The sequence below is a fragment of the Phocoena sinus genome, chromosome 18 (genome assembly GCF_008692025.1).
Source record: "Phocoena sinus isolate mPhoSin1 chromosome 18, mPhoSin1.pri, whole genome shotgun sequence".
Classification (NCBI taxonomy): Eukaryota; Metazoa; Chordata; class Mammalia; order Artiodactyla; family Phocoenidae; genus Phocoena; species Phocoena sinus.
This window is the reverse complement of record NC_045780.1, coordinates 18,289,582-18,302,216: the sequence shown is the minus strand read 5'-3', so window position 1 is coordinate 18,302,216 and position 12,635 is coordinate 18,289,582. Positions and strand designations below refer to the sequence as shown.

Here is a 12,635-nt window from a genome sequence, read left to right as displayed (position 1 = left end):
GCATGTGGGATCCTCCCACACCGGGGCACGAACCCGTGTCCCCTGCATCGGCAGGCGGACTCTCAACCACTGCGCCACCAGGGAAGCCCCACTTTTAAATTATATACATACACACAACCATTTGTGTGTCCATACACACATATAATTTTACATAGATAAAATTAGAAGGAAGTACAATGAAATTTTAGAAGTAATTTTCTTTGGGTGTTAGGATTGATTACTTTTTCTTCTTTTATTCTTTTCTGTAATGATCAGAAGCGAGATGAGGAAGGGAATGTCATCATTTGCAAAGCACAGCAATAAGACACACATGCTGTGCCGCTATTGTGGCTCTAAGGCCTACCACCGACATAAGTCGATCTGTGGCAAATGTGGCTACCCTCCCAAGTGCAAGAGAAAGTATAACTGGAGTGCCAAGGTTAAAAGACGAAATGCCACTGGCACTGGTTGAATAAAGCACCTAAAAATTGTATACAGTAGATTCAGGCATGAATTCCCTGAAGAACATCACCTAATCCCAAAAGAGCAGCTGTTGTAGCATCCAATTCATTCTTAAGGGTTTCAGTAATTAGTCACTCAACAAATGTTTAGAAAGAAAAAAATCAAGTTTTCAACCATAGCATTCATAAGTGGAAAAAAATGTTTCTTTTTTTAAAAGCAGCAGCTACGTTTCTCTATAAACAGGCATTTTTAACTTTTTTGACACAAGAAATAGGCATTTTTTAAAATGTAGGCTCTGATATATATAATGTATACACTCTACACTGTTGTATTCTATGACTATGGTGAACTCTGCATGCCCCTGAGTTTCCATTATAACCCCATGTTGAGGAAAGTTATGAGTGAAAAGGAAAGGAATAAGTTTGCTGTTGTCCTGATTTTTACTTCGTAACTGACAACTTTAATGACACTAGAACATAAGCTAATGTGAAGGAAGGGAACGTTTGTGTTTTGTTCACTGCTTTATCCTCAGCAAATATTTGTGAATAAATCTCCAATTGATTTTTTAAAATTATGAATCACATCCCTGTTCTACTATATTCTTTGTCTTGAATAAAAAAGTAAGACAAAGAGGAAGTGCTGACTTTTAAGTGATGAGTTGGGGAACCCATTAAAAACAAATTAGTTCTGGTTTTGTTTTTTTATTCCTGCCCGTACAAAGGGGATGATGCTTTCTCTCTAGAGAAGCTTATCTTAGGTTACTCTGAAGTGTTCTACTTTAGTACTAACTTTCTTCATAAATTGTATCCTGCTACTCTGATTAAATCATCTCGCCATCTCTTTTATTTTTCCTATATCTTTTTTCTCTGTGTATGGCCTTCCATGCACAGTTGACCCTTGAACAACTTGAGGTTTAGGGGTACCAACCACCAACAGTCAAAAATCTATGTTTAACTTTACAATCAGCTTTCCATAACTGTGGTAACCACATCTGTGGATTCAACCAATTGCAGATCATGTAGTACTCAAGTACGTATTTACTGAAAAAAATTCACACATAAGTGGACCCATGCAATTCAAACCTGTGTTGTTCAAGGGTCAACTATAGTTTCTTACTCTTTTTAACTGTGCCTTATATGCTGGTTTAACATATTATTTAATTTTTAAGTTCTATTATGGGATTTTTCATTTCTGATAGTCTAATTCATTCTTATTTTAATGTGCCTTGTCATTTTTATAGTCTATTACTCTTTATTTATGTTTTAGAATCCCTCTTTTTTTAAACATCTTTATTGGAGTATAATTGCTTTACAATGGTGTGTTAGTTTAGGCTGTATAACAAAGTGAATCAGCTATACATATACATATATCCCCATATCTCCTCCCTCTTGTGTCTCCCTCCCACCCTCTCTATCCCACTCCTCTAGGTGGTCACAAAGCACCGAGCTGGGGACTTCCCTGGTGGCGCAGTGATTAAGAATCTGCCTGCCAATGCAGGGTACACGGGTTTGAGCTCTGGTCCAGCAGGATCCCACATGCCGCAGAGCAACTAAGCCTGTGTGCCACAACTACTGAAGCCTGCACGCCTAGAGCCCGTGCTCCACAATGAGAGAAGTCACTGCAATGAGAAGCCTGCACACCGCAACAAAGAGTAGCCCCCACTCACTGCAACTAGGGAAAGCCCGCGCACAGCAACGGAGACCCAATGCAGCCAATAAATAAATGAATAAATTTATTTAAAAAAAAAAAAAGCACGGAGCTGATCTCCCTGTGCTATGTGGCTGCTTCCCACTAGCTATCTATTTTACATTTGGTTAGAATCCCTCTTTTATTTATTAAATATATTTATCTTATGTATTGGATATTTCTAATAGCTGAAATATCTGTAGATCTGTTTCAGTTGTGATTTCTGCTGACTCTTGCTCATAGTGTTTTGATTTTTTCCCCTTGTATGTTTTGTGATTTTTTTTTAAAAAATGAGTTTATTTGTTAGAATTTTAACTATGATTATTTGATAACTAGGTTGATAATTCCTTCCATGGAGGATTTGTGATTTGTTTCTGGCAGGTACTGAAGAGTGTTACAGACCCAAGTCTATTTTAAATTAAAACTCTCAATTTGTAGAGTTTAAGGATCATGAAAATAGTATAAAATAAGGCATCAAATCCAAGTGAATGTAAGCAGGAATTATTCAGGGGGATTCTAACTCCACCCAGAGCTGTATGCCTCTCCAGGATGGTCTCTGATAGGCCCCCTTCACTTTGCAGAACGCAGGGAATTTTCCTCCGTCTCCATTCTTCTCCATGCACAAGTTTCTATGGCCCCATAGAATGATGGATGCCCCCAAAGTATTCAGTGATTTCAGCACTCGTTTACCTCACAGAATATACTTGCTTGGTTTCTAGCCCCAGAAAGTTTCCCTTATTTTCTTATAGGTTTATCCATTCATTTTAAAGGATTTTTAAAATACTGAATCTAGTATTTTACATATTTGGTGGATGTCTTGTCTATCATACTGCCAGAAATGGAAGTCTATTTAATACTTCTACAATTGCTTTGTAAAATTTAAATCAGGATATAATAATTACTCCTGTAAATTTTATTTTAGTGTGTTAACTGTAGTCTATAAGTCTGTCAAGGGTACTTATAATCTTGACTGAGTTATTATATTAGCTTACCTTAGAAGTTGTGTATCATCTGCAAATTTTCTTCAACTTTCTCAGCCTTCACCAAAGTCACTGATCAACACAGCTTCTGACAAAAAGAAAAGCTTAAAAATTAATTTAAAAAATCTTTATAGAAATTTCAACGTTTTCCTTATTATCACGTACATAGAATTATAAATTGAATTTCCATCAGAATCATATACAAATGAATCAAATTAAAATAGGAATATCTCCCTACCCCAATTACTTCAAGTGGCAGACTTTTTAAAAATTAGTACTGAACCAAATAAAAATATTTCATCATTAGGGAAAACCAGTATAAATGTGAAGGGGTGGCTTAGATGAGGAGAACTCTAGCACCACTGAAATCTCTATCAGCCCTAACCTTCCACAGGAGGAAACCACCTTATCTAAACTAGTATCTTAAAGGCCAATACAAAAAGGTTGTGCAAAGCTTAGAAGAGCTTTAAAGTGTCACGAAGGGAAGCTTTGAAAGGTTTTTTGCTTTTAACAGCATCATGAAAACCCATGCCTGCTAGATTTTTTCTTTTCTGCTTTGCCATAATTTTAGTTCACATCTGTCACTAATTTCAGTCATCAATGGCAACTTTTATAAAATTTCTATCTCCAACATCAGTATGAGGGCGTGTATGTGTGCATGTGTGTATGCTTACATTTTCCCATTAGAAATAAGAGAAAACTTACACTCTCTCCTTTAATACAATGCTCTTGCATGAAGAACGTATAAACCACTGACTTTGGGTCTGCATCTTTATTTATTTTCTGAGCAGCAACTACTGGTTTAAACAGAACATTTAGCTCTGGATGTTCTTTCTTCTCAATATTTGATGTATATCCTGCAATAATGTAGTAGAAAAAACACAGGCTTTGGAATCACATAGATCTGGGTTTAAATCTCAACATCCCTCTTAGGAAAATAATATCACAAGTCTCAACGGGTAGCTGCACGAGCCAAATTATATAGCATATATATAGTGCCCAGCACAAAGCCTGCTACATAACCTATACTCTGTTATGTTAGCTGTCCTTCTGTGTAATTTTGTACTTCATTTCCACTTTGCTCAATCTATCAAAGGACTTTCCAGACTAAATTTTCTAAGTCATAGCCCTGATAAACTACTGTGGTTTTGTTCAACAATTAACATTTTGCAACACTTATATTACCCAACAATAGACATAAAATACTTTAAAAATAGCAATACATGGGCTTCCCTGGTGGTGCAGTGGTTGAGAGTCCCCCTGCCGATGCAGGGGACACGGGTTCGTGCCCGGGTCTGGGAAGATCCCACATGCCACGGAGCGGCTAGGCCCGTGAGCCATGGCTGCTGAGCCTGCGCGTCCGGAGCCTGTGCTCCGCAACGGAAGAGGCCACAACAGTGAGAGGCCCGCGTACCGCAAAAAAAAAAAAAAAAAAAAAAAAGCAATACAACAATTATACTACTGAATATACCCCGCTAAGAAGATACAGTTATCCCTTGGTATCCATGGGGGATTGGTTCCAGCTCCATCCCCCCATGGATACCAAAATCCACGGATGCTTAAGTTCCTTATATAAAATGGCATAGGGTTTGCATATATCCTATGCACATGTACTTTAAATCATCTCTAGATTACTTATAATACCTAATACAATGTACATGATATATAAATAGTTGCCAGTATGGGGTAAATTCAAGTTCTGCTTTTTGGAACTTTCTGGAATTTTTTTCCCTGAATATTCTCGATCCGTGGTTGGTTGACTCTGCAGATGGAGAATCTGAAGATACAGAGGGCCAATGTACAGTCCAAAATCTATGTTCTAAAGTCACTAAAATTGTTGCTTTTCTTGTGTGGCTATGTCACCAAACTTCTATATAGTTATGTAAATTTATTTCCTTTGTAGATTTTTCTTCTCTTTCTACCTTTTTACTTAATTTAATTTTTGAATATGTAAACATACATGATTCTAAGATTGAAACCATGTAAACAAGTTATAATTAGAGAACTCTATCATTGGCACCTTTCCCATTCCTTCCTTCTACATATTTAATAGATTACTCTTCAGTGCCTTTGTTTTTTCCACTTTGTAATATATTCTGCAGATCACCCGATACTGGTACATGGAGACTTTCTACATTCTCTTTATGCCTTCTAGTGAAAAGGGTGACTTGGAAGGGACACCATCAACCTGAAGATTATTCCATTGTTGCATGTACTTTAATCAGTTCCCTATTAATGGGCATTTTGGTTATTTCCAATCTTTCGCTAATACAAGTAATTCTGTTGTGACTAAACTGATACAAATGCCAGTTTATATTTTATGCCAGTGTGTCCTTAGAGCAGATTCCTATGTCTGGGTCAAAAGACACACGCATATGTGATTCTGCCAGATACTACTAAATTCCCTCCTGGGCTTTTTGCTTTTGTATCCCCACCAGAAATGCATCAAAGTGCCTGTTTCCCCACAGTCCATAGAATATTTTATATAACTACAGATTTTGGTGAGAAAAGCTTTAGTGTAGTTGTGGTTTTTAGAATAGGTTTCATTTGTATTTCTCTTTGTATGACTGAAGTTGAACATCTTTTATATGTTTTGTCATCTGCATTTTTTTCCATGAAATCTATTTTCATATCTTTGGCCTGTTTTTCTACCAGGTTGATGGTAATTTGCCTTGATTTTTGGAGGTTATTTTCATTAAGGAAATGAGCTCTTTGTGCTGTATATTCAAATATTTCTTCCCAGTTTGTCATTTGACTTTGTTCATGGCATTTTTCACCATGTAAATATTCTTTTAATATAGTAGAATTTATCATAGTTTTAATTTTCTTCTGAGATTGAGTCATAGTTATAAAATCCTTGGCTTACAATTTCATAGACTTTAAATTTGTTCCATGCCTATTTTGCTTTGTATGTTGCCATTGAGAAGTTTGTTGCTAACCTCTTCTTTCTGCCTGGAAGCCCAGAGGTACTTTTCATTATCTTCAAAGTCCAATAGTTTTATTAGGACATGACTTAGTGTTGACTACTTGGGATCAATTTTCCCAGTATACAAGGAGCATTTTCAATACATAGATTTAAATCTTCTGTTACTTCCAGAATGTTTTCATGGATTTAAGTTTAAATATTGCCTCAGCTACTGTTTTTTTCTTCTTAGGAACTCTAATTTTACATATCATCTATATAAATCATTTTCTCTCTGACTTTTTACCTTTCTTCATTTAATTTTCATTCTTTTGCCTGTCTTCATATTTTTTCTCAATGCCCCTGATATTCTTTCCATTAGGTATATTGGACTTCAGCTTCATTTTAAAAGATGATTATTTTTTGTCTTCATTTCGTTTCCTGAGTTCAGTAAATTCACCTTCCATTTCTTCCCTTCTTTTTTTGTCTTGGGGTTCTGAATTTGAGACTTTACCTCTGCAAATGCTTATTTAAAGGTATTTCAGTTAGGAGTATTTAATTCAGGTAGTTTTCTTTAGCTCTTTAGTTGAGTAAGCTTTGGGGGAGACTTTCCATCAGCTGAAATATTTTGATTCTCATTTTATTTTTTCTACTTATAGTAACCTTATAATGGGTGTTGCCTGCCATTTTCTGTTCATTTTGAAGGGTTTCAATTTTCTTAAACTAATTGACAACGGTACATAGACAGGAGTGAGGGATTTGGAAGAAATACTGGATTTTTTTAGTTCAACAGCACCTTCTGTTGGTTTAATAAAGTACAGACTTTTAAAAATCAGTGACTCCTTTTTGGGTGAAAAAGAGTTCATCTATCTTCTACTCTGTTTCACCAAGATCCTTAATTTCTACTACCTCTTTGTTCTCTTTACCACCAAGCCTCCAGGTAAATGGTGACCCTTCCAAGTCATTCTGTTCCTAGAAGCAATACCTTTCTGAGACGGCCTCTTTGATCCTGTGTACTTTCAAGTCCCTTTTGTCTAAGGAGTCTTAAACCTTAGTATTTCCCTCCTTAGGGTGGGGTTTTCTCTTTTTGGAGTTATTTTACTTGCATTCTACTGACACCAGTTCCTGCTTCCTTTTTCTCTGTTCTGAAGTCTCAACCTCACTTGTCACCTCAGCATGGGGTCCAGAGCTGAGTCTGCTGCATTTCAGTTTATCTGCCTACATAACCATAATTTGAAATTACATTAGTTAGGCAAGGGTGGTGGTGATATACTTTGCTCTCCTTACAGATCTGTATGTTTTTTTAAAAAATAAATTTATTTATTTTTGGCTGCATTGGGTCTTCGTTGCCGCACGTGCTTTCTCTAGTTGCAGCAAGTGGGGGCTACTCTTCATTGTGGTGTGTGGGCTTCTCACTGCGGTGGCTTCTCTTGTTGTCGAGCACGGGCTCTAGGCGTGCAGGCTTCAGTAGTTGTGGCTCACAGGCTCTAGGGCGCAGGCTCAGTAGTTGTGGCACATGGTCTTAGTTGCTCCTCGGCATGTGGGATCTTCCCAGACCAGGGCTCGAACCCGTGTCCCCAGCATTGGCAGGTGGATTCTTAACCACTGCGCCAGCAGGGAAGCCCTGTATGGTTTTTTAAAAGGATGTATGGAGAGATTTGGATTTAGACAGTTGCCACCATCCAACAGAAAACTTGACCCAGGTTTAATTTTAAATTTTTAAAATTATTTTCTAGTCTTATTACATGTGGTCAAAATTTTGACTTTTTATATTTTGGAACTGATATATTCTTTGTGGTCTAATACATAATAGATTTTTATAACTGTCCTATGTGCATTTGAGAAAACATATTCTCTATTAATGGATTCAAACTTTGATACAAATCTGTAAGATCTACCTTACTGATTATGTATAATAATGACTAATTTTCTTGGTCCACTTAACCTGACATTTTGAGAGAGGTGTGTTAAAGTCTTCTATTATTAGCAGGTTTCTATTCCTTTTTACATCTAGTAGTTTTTACTTTATGAAAACTATTGATGTGCCATTTGGTAAATAGATATTTTTAAAAATCTTCATTGTAAATATAACCATTAGCTTTATATGGGCTATTTTATAGTATCCTTCATCTTAATGCTTTTTGAACTAAACTCTGCTTGTCTGATACCAAGATGATGAACCTTGCATTTTTTAAAATTTGCATTTTTCTGATATGTTTTCACTCTTCCCTCTATTATTGTTATTTTAAAATTATCCTTCATTTCTTATGAACTCCTTTTATTATTCATACTTTTTACAATTGTATCTTTTGCATACAGCGATCATTAAGTAAGTTGAGCCCATATACATTTATTAATACACCTGATAGATTTAGTGTTGTGATAATGATTCATGTTCATTTTGTGTGTGTGTACAGATAAGTACATATAGAAAATAAATACATATAGAAAATGTGTGCATATCATTACATAGCTCTCTTTGCTCTTTTTAGGGTAGGTATTTCTTTTAGTATTTAGGAAAGTTTTTGTTATTGGGGTTAACTCTATAGTAATATCTTTATACAATACTCTTCATTCCCCTCCCCTCTTTTTAAGATACTGTTAGTTCCCTGCAATTAGCAGTAACAAAATTAGTAACTTCCTCTTCTCCCCCATCACCTAGTTTTGATCACTGGTATTACTTTTATTAGCGTTTTATCTTACACATCTAAGTATACATACTTATTTATAGTATGTTTATGTCCATCAGTCAGCTTCAAGTGCTATCCTTTTCCTTACAGCTAATTCCTACGAGGCAAACAACCACTTAATTCTACTTTTTACTTATACTCCCTTTTTCTGTGGGCTATGCTATTTCTACATCATCAGATTATACAACATTTACATACCATTCTACCACAATTATTCCCATCTTACAATCTTAGTGCTACACAAGATATACTCAGTGCTTACCACCTGACCTCATGTCAAAGATTCTCCAGTCATTTCCTGGTTGTCTGAAATTTGTTCTCTAGTATATTCTTCAAGAAAGATTCATAGGAACAATATTCTTTGAGTTGTTTCATGTTCATATATGCTTGTTAATGGCCTGAATTCTTGAAGTATAATTTGGTGAGATATGGAATATTTATTTCCTGAATATTTAAAAAATGTTGCTTTGTTATTATCTGGCATGAAATGTTGCTGCTAAAAAAATCTAATCCAGGGCTTCCCTGGTGGCGCAGTGGTTAAGAATCTGCCTGCCAATGCAGGGCACACAGGTTTGAGCCCTGGTCCAGGAAGATCCCACATGCCGCGGAGCAACTAAGCCCGTGAGCCACAACTACTGAGTCCATGCGCCACGTCTACTGAAGCCTGTGCACTTAGAGCCTGTGCTCCGCAACAAGAGAAGCCACCACAATGAGAAGCCCACACACCGCAACGAAGAGTAGCCCCCGCTCACTGCAACTAGAGAAAGCCCGCGCACAGCAATGAAGACCCAACACAGCCAAAAATAATAAATAAAAATAAATTTTTATATTAAAAAAATCTAATCCAGTCTAATTTTCTTTCCAGGTTTATTTGGTCTTTTTTCCATGGGTGCAGAAAGATTTTTTTTTCTTTATTTTTAAAATCCAACAATTCTACAAGAATCCTTCTGTGTTAACTGACTGTTCTGGGTTGAATTCCCCAGATGCACAGTGTGCCTTTCAACGTATATAGACTTAAACCTTCTTTAAAGTTTTCCTGAATTATAGTTCTAATAGTTGTTCTGTTCCACTGCATTGGTTTACAATTTTTTTATCATGGTAAAATAAACAACAATAATAAACAACAAAATAAAGAGCATAAAATGTACCATTTTAAACATTTTTAAGTATACAATCCAGTGGCATTAAGTATATTCACAATATACTTGTTAATGTTACATAACCATCACCTCTATGCTTTGGTTTAACAAAACCAAATACACTCCTAATACACTTATTTTGGCTCTCTTTGTCTTGTCACTTTCTTTTCTTTAAAAAAATATTTTTTATTTATTTGGCTGCGCCAGCTCTTAGTCACAGCACATTGGATCTTCGTGGGATCTTTGTTGTGCCATGCGGGATCTTTAGTTGAGGCATGCAAGATCTAGCTCCCTGACCAGGGATCGAACCCAGGCCCTCTGCATTGGGAGTGTGGAGTCTTAACCACTGGACCACCAGGGAAGTCCCTGTCTTGTCACTTTCTTTTGGTCCCTTTTCAAAAAACTTTATCTGTTTGATTTTCTTCAATTTTCTCTTATCTACTCTTTATTTCTCTTATTGTGCTTTCTATGATGTATATTCACTTGTTTTCTTTCTAATTTAATCATCATTAGAAATATCCTTTTTTCTAATTCTTTCTGTAGTTCTGCCAGCTCTCATTTCACATCCTTCTATATAGCTTATTCACCTCATCTCTGAGCTCCTTTTATTTCTGATTTGTGTGGTTCCTTCAAAGGTTTCATCTTTCCCTTAATTTCTCTTTGCTTTATTTTGAAATATTTAATTACCATTTTCATCTGCTCTTTGGCCACTTTTTTTCTGGTGTGTTTTGATTATATGATGCAATGCTCAATGGCTCATTTGGTTTTTTTTCTTATGATAACTTAGTATGTAATTATCTCATAGTCCCTTTTCCAATATACTTATATGTTATCCTAGACTAAGAGGTTCGTTCCTGTGTCACATTGTATGGACATACTTCGGTTTTTAAAAATCCATTCCCCAGTTGAGATATCTGGGTTGTTTCCAGTTTTTGGTGATTACAAATACAACTGCTATAAATATTTGCAGAGGGGAGACTACAGGTTTTCATTTCACTTTTCATGAGAAAAGCATACAGCAGTTGTGGGGGAAATGCAAATTAAAACCATAATAAGATGTCACTTCATATCTCATTATAATGGCTAAAATTTTTTTTAAAAAACGGATAATTCCAAATGCCGGCAAGAGAGAGAAGCTAATGGAGCTCTCATATCTTGCTGGAAAATTTCAATCTAGGAGTGGGATCGCTAGGTCATATAATAAAGGTATGTTGGATTTTATAAGAAACTGTCAGTCTTCCAAATGGCTATTGTATTTGCATTCCCACTGGCAAGATTTGAGTCCTGTTGCTTTGTATCCTTGCCATCACTTGTGTTCTCTTCTTTTTCTTTTTGTTTTGTTTTTTGCCATTCTAAGAGGTTGTATAGTGGAATCTCACTGCATTTCCTCAATTACTATTCTATACTTTTCTCATGTAACAAAAATAATGATCATTTTTCTCTGTCATTAAATAGCCTGTATCACTAAATACCCTTTGAAAATAACCCTTTTAAAAGATTGAAATATAGCCTATTGTGATGGGTGTGCCATAATTTATAAAACCATTCTTCCACCATTGGGTAATTTTTTTTTTTTTTTTTTTTTTTTTTCGGTACACGGGCCTCTCACTGTTGGGGCCTCTCCCGTTGCGGAGCACAGGCTCCGGACGCGCAGGCTCAGCGGCCATGGCTCACAGGCCCAGCCGCTCCGCGGCATGTGGGATCTTCCCGGACCGGGGCACCAACCCGTGTCCCCTGCATCGGCAGGCAGACTCTCAACCACTGTGCCACCAGGGAAGCCCCATTGGGTAATTTTTATTTCCAATTTTTCACAAGTATAAAATTACATTGTGATCAAAAAGTTTTGACTCCATCTCCATTTTCACAGAAGCTTCCTAGAAAGGGTCAAAGAGTATACATATTTATGTCTCTGATGCATTCCAACAAATTGCTTTAAGTATTTATTTCTTTAATTACAAGTTAAATACTTTTCATGGAAGCCGTTTGTGCTTGTACTTTTGTCACCATGAGTCCATGTCCTTTGCTCATTTTCTGTCGGGTACTGATGTTTTTATATGTTGATTTGTAAGAAATGAATACACTTGCCAAAAGTATAGACCACACTTTACATGTAAAGCAATATAGGCCTACCTCTGACCTCCCCACTCAATTCTTTATTCTATTTGAAAAATGAAATATACTTCAAATGAACAAACATTTATTGAATATCAACTACATACAAACGTGTTCATCAGACTCAGGAAGTAGTCTTGCCTTCCAGGGAGTTATTTTGTTTCTCACAAGCTTGTAAGAAGCAAGTACCATTGTATAAAATGCACAATTTGAATACAGCATGATTAGAAGAGATTGTGATTGAATGAAACCTATTTATACTTTAAGAGGAAGTTGAGCTAGGCATTGATTACTTTCAAAAGAAAGTAATTTTGGACAAGGTAAATCATTTTTACACACAGAGAAAAGGAAAGTACCAGTCCCTAGGTCTGCAAGTGATAGGCCATGAGCACAATATTTGAGGGTCACAGCAACCCACCTTACTTCTCCCAAATGTAACTGAAGGAACCTAACAGAATCATCAAAAGTTCATGAAATCATAACAGAAATGATGAAATTACTTTATTTTGTAAAGATATTAAAAATAACTTTCTAAAACCCAAGGTTGAAAATAAAATCCAACTCCTACTACCACTTGCAAATATTCTGCCCACTCCCCGCCCCCATACATTTTAGCCTTTAAGTTAAAAGCCTGTGGCATGTAATGGCAGGAAGTGAAGCAGCCATCTTGGTCCACAAGATGGAG

General features: G+C 36.2%; 1 protein-coding gene and 1 pseudogene across 8 annotated transcripts in view; one reads left to right on the top strand and one right to left on the bottom strand.

The window, feature by feature from the left end:
- Positions 1 to 12,635, bottom strand: part of CAB39L (calcium binding protein 39 like) — a 106,383-nt gene that overhangs the window by 78,964 nt on the left and 14,784 nt on the right. For 4 of the 8 annotated variants that reach the window (XM_032611325.1, XM_032611320.1, XM_032611323.1 and 1 more), the window contains 2 exons: positions 3,813 to 3,964; positions 3,120 to 3,195 (listed from right to left, as the gene is read on the bottom strand). The gene's annotated coding sequence lies outside the window, so the exon portion shown is untranslated. The remainder of the gene's footprint in view (positions 1 to 3,119; positions 3,196 to 3,812; positions 3,965 to 12,635) is intronic. The other 4 variants (XM_032611322.1, XM_032611324.1, XM_032611321.1 and 1 more) reach the window with 3 other exon arrangements.
- Positions 263 to 5,299, top strand: LOC116742928 (annotated as a pseudogene).